At 39.2% G+C, this 4,704-nt stretch overlaps 1 non-coding gene across 1 annotated transcript; it reads right to left on the reverse strand.

Annotated features, from left to right (window-relative positions):
- Positions 1–3,055: 3,055 nt before the first annotated feature.
- On the reverse strand, positions 3,056–3,157 carry LOC132534836 (U6 spliceosomal RNA). The gene has a single exon (XR_009546523.1). It is a non-coding gene; the product is annotated as a U6 spliceosomal RNA (small nuclear RNA).
- Between the last annotated feature and the right edge of the window lie 1,547 nt (positions 3,158–4,704).

A 4,704-nucleotide genomic window follows, 5' to 3' on the forward strand; every position in this document is an offset into this window, starting at 1 on the left:
TCTGATGGCCGTTCTTTCAAAGTCTTTACTCACTCCTGTGATTATTTCCTTAAGTAGTGTTTGGATGTTGACCTCATTATTTTGTGCTTCACCTTTTGGGGTACTTTTAGTTGGACTCTTGTCATAGTTCGTTTCTCCAGTATTTCTTCTTGTTGGTTTAACCATTGTATATAGTATGTTATGAGGTCCCTTTCTCAGTACTTTTCAAATTACTGATCACTCTTGCTTGGATTGACTTGTGTCTAAGTAAGTTCATTAAAGAGTTCACATTTGTGGAAACTGACAGTTGTTTCAATATTATTTTAATCCCTGATTTGGAGTTCAGTGGCTTAAAAGCCTCTTTTTTTTTTCCTTCCCTGTAGGCTATGGGAGGCTGAGGGCTTTAAAACTATAAGTAGGCTTCTTAGCTTAATCACGACTGATGACCAAGAGATAAAGCAGGGTGGTACAGAGATAATCCAGTGGTTATGCAAAGAGATTTTCACAACCCCACTGCTAGACCACCAGGATATAGATCTTCTCCTGAGTTTCCTGGTTTGTTCTCTGTCCCCTGGTGTCAGCACAGGGCCTCCCTGCCATTGCTCTGGATTCTGAGGGCAGTAGCAATGGAGACTCACAGTTGTATTTGGTAAGTCTCAGGGGAGTCCTCTCTCCTCTCAACCATCCCCCTGCTGGTGAAACAGACTGGAGTTGGTGTCTCAACTGGTAAACTGCCAGACTGTTACGAGCCACTCAATATCTCCCTAGGCTCTTCTCTGTCCAGGAACCACATGTGTTTTCACTCACTGATAATTTGGTGGGTTCCTGAAGTTGTTCTAGGCTTGTCCTATTGTGGTCCCAGGTGGTCTCCTTTGGTATTCCTAGTTGACCTGGTAAAGGAGAGGAGAGAATCACAGCTGTAGCCTCTAGAGTTCCTTATTAAATGTGTTTCATTTCACTACACATTTGCAATTGAAATACTTTTTCATCTTGTTGGCATCCTTAAGACTTTTATTTTTTATATATTCACATATGCATTGTTGCACAAAATCATCAATATAAGTGTGTTAAATAAATCTTTTGTCTCATTTTAGTATTCCTATAGTTTTTTTTTCAAGCATGCATTTGTCTTCTTTTTTTTTTTTTAAAGGTAGCAAGCAATAACAACAGTAAAATGGAAGCAAACCTATAAAACTGTATGAGAACTATGGTGGTCATTTTTGAGAGGATAGGGAGGGGACAGAGAACTTTGGTGATGGGTACAGTGTGAAACTATACCCTGTAATCTTACAATCTTGCAGTTCATTATTAGTCACAAATAAAACTGGCTTGGGGAAAAGACACAGTTTTATACACCCTTTACTAATTTGCATTTCCTTCTTATCAGTAATTAGAAATATCTTCAAAGTAACTTATATAATTCTAAATATTCTTGTCAAAATCATAGTTATGATCTTTTATGCAATTCTAATCATGTTTTACAGATATATTGCTGTGTTTCCAGTTTTTCATCACTGTAATTCCGTAGATGTTTTTATACATATTTGTTTCTATAAAGTGCCTCCAAAGCAGGATTCCTGGGTCAAAGGATATTTATCCTTGTGATTGTAATATGAAGTCTCTGGATTGTTTTCCAAAAGGATTGCAACACTACATTGCCAATGATATTGGAGAAAAAAAAAATCCTGGTGTTAAAATCTCCACTGATGATAAATATCATGGCCCTTTTTGACACTATTTTTGCAAGCGTGGTGAGTATAAGCCATCATATCAATCTTTTTATTTACATTTCTCTGACCACTAATGAACTTCAGCATCTTTTCATGTGTTTTCATTAACTGGATTTTCATTTCTGTGATCACTCACACACACACACACACACACACACACACACACACACACACACACACACAAACTCCTGCTATCTTGATTTCCAAATTTTTCCTTTCATAACTGTTTTGATATGGGGCTAGCTGACTGGCTGATCAATTTAGATTCTCCCAGACCTTTGTTGACACAGCAACCCTGAGTACTGCTAGAATTCTCATTTTAAAACATGAACTTTCTCCAGTGTATAAGTCCCTCTCTTGTGAAGGTTTGTATGCCCTTCTCAAGCTGGATAAGCTCCAGAAAGTAGGAACAAAGAGATCCACTCACATGCCTCTTTGGGGGGGGGGCAAAGTGAGTCGACTAGAACACAAATTCCCAACTCTTCAAAGACCTAAATGAGTTGGGTCCCTTATCAAGAAATGCAGGTCTGTAGCTGTGGGATAAGGACTCCAGCTGTGTCAAATAACACCTCTGAAAAGCATCAACTAGCCTCCCAATAATAACTCCCTAGAATAACACGATTTCAGAAAGACAGCTGTGACTCTGGGCAGTCTGAAAGCTCACAGTGAGAGGGTGGCATGTATCTCATTGATTAGTCAGTGCCTGTATTCATCTTTCCAGTCTATTCCAACCAGCTGCATGTAGCAGATTATTACCTAGTCAATATGGAAAATAGCCAGTTGCTGAGAAGACTTTGTCATTATGCTGCCGTGCCAAGCAGTCACTGAGACCAACCCTTCCCCCTGGTGCCTTTTGATAATTAAAATAAGGTGGATTGGTTGAACTGTTTGTCACTACAATGGGGAAAATACAAGAAAAATCAGCCCTGATGTTATGACTAATAGCATCTGATTTTCTAAGGAAGAACTACAAGAGAGCTAACACCCAACAGGAACTATGCTCCAAACTATTCTAGAACTATCCATCTGTCCAGACATCTTTATCCTGACCCCATGTAAGCTGAGGTCATAGCCTGTTGGAACTGATTTGAACTTGTTTGATCCAAAATAAAAAAGTCTTTTTGTTGTTGTTTTGTTTTTTTCAAAGCAGTAATCTTCTTGGTACCTAGATAATCATTTAACTACAGTGAATATAGCAAAAAAGACTACCCTGGCACATTTATAAGAGCTGCAAGCAGAGTCAATATAGGTTAAATGACTAGTAATTGGTCAGTGTCAGGATCAAGAACGCGATGCACATTCCCTGACTACAATGTATTAAAATATTCTTGGATGATTTTTAGTATAAAAGTATGGAATGATTCACAAATTTGCATGTCATTCTTGCAGAGGAACTATGCTAATATTTTCTGTATTGTTCCAACTTTAATATAAAAATATGGAACTTTGTGGTCTGGGAGGTGGTACATTGGATGGAGCACTGGATTCTCAACCATGAAGTCCCAGGTTGGGTCCCCGGCAGCACATATACCGGAGTGATGTCTGGCTCTTTCTCTCTCTCCTCCTATTATTCTCATGAATAAATAAATTAATTCTTTAAAAAAAAACTATGGAACTTCTTGGATAATTTTTAAGGCCCTGTGAAACTGAAAATACATGGATACTTTTGTATTTTTTCTTTTGTTTTCTGTGTGTGTCCAGGAGGGGACCTTCATATGGTTCAAGAACATGTTAGAGGGCCACATGGTGGTACAGCCAGTTGAGCACACATATTACCATACTTGGGGACAAGGGTTCAAGTCCCTGGACCCCACCTGCTAGGAGGAATCTCACAAGCAGAGAGGTAAAATTGCGAGTCTTTCTCCCTCTCTATCCCTTTCTCCTCTCACAATTTCCATCTGTCCTACTAAAAGATAAGGTTAGAAATATAAGGTTCTATAGTAGACACTGGAGCACAAAACTTTTGGTGGTGGATGAAAAATAAAACAACAATAGAGGGGCTGGTGGTGGTGCAACTGGTTGAGTGCACAAGTTATAGTGCTCAAGGACCTAGGTTTGAGCCCCTGGTCCCTACCTGCAGAAGGAAAGCTTCTCAAGTGGTGAAGCAGTGCTGCAGATGTCTCTCTGTCTCCCTATCACCCCCTTCCCACTAAATTTCTGACTGTCTCTATCCAGTAAATAAAGACAATGCAAAAAATTTAAAAAACAAAAGAAAGAGACTATACTTACTACCATTTTTCATTATACCCAGTTTAATTGTTCAATGTCTGTCATGTAAGAGCAACATGGTACCTTCTTTTAGTAACTAGTAAATTGCATCTAGTGTGTCAGAGGTCTAATGCTCAGTATTGCTTTAGCTCCAGTGACCTTTGGTCTTAAATCTGCTGCATCAAAATCCTATGCCTTGAAATATTCTTCATGTGCTCTGTAAGTATTATTGAGGCTTCATTTTGTAATAACACAGAAATCACTGCCTTCTACGGCACTTGCATTTTGGCAGAGTGACACAAGTAACCAAATAAAAGCAATTAGTGACATAATGCTGCTTTAAGGAAAATGTTAGATAAAGGTGGGTGGGAACTGCCAAGAGTGAGGGACATGCTTGAGACATTAACCTTCAAACTTGAAATTCAGCAGAAATGTAGCAGAAGGATCTCTGTCAATAAGCCAGATACCTAAGAACCTACTGAGAAAGAAAAGATGCCAATTCACTGGGGAAGAGGCCCTAGAACCTTGATGACCATTGGTACTGTGTACAACACAGACCAACCCTGCTATCTGACATCTCCAGAAAGGCCTGATGACCTGTGGTCACTGTCTATTGCCTTGAGGGTTTAATGGAATCTGATAGAAGTTGTTAAGTCAAAGATCAGAGACTTCTGGAGGCTACAGATTAGCAGCAGCTGTGTCTCTCTCCTCTCCAGTCAACTAAAAATAGCAAAGATCACCTGAGAACACAACAGGACAAGACTCAGAATACTTTGGGAACCAATCA

Source organism: Erinaceus europaeus, chromosome 19, assembly GCF_950295315.1.
Source record: "Erinaceus europaeus chromosome 19, mEriEur2.1, whole genome shotgun sequence".
Classification (NCBI taxonomy): Eukaryota; Metazoa; Chordata; class Mammalia; order Eulipotyphla; family Erinaceidae; genus Erinaceus; species Erinaceus europaeus.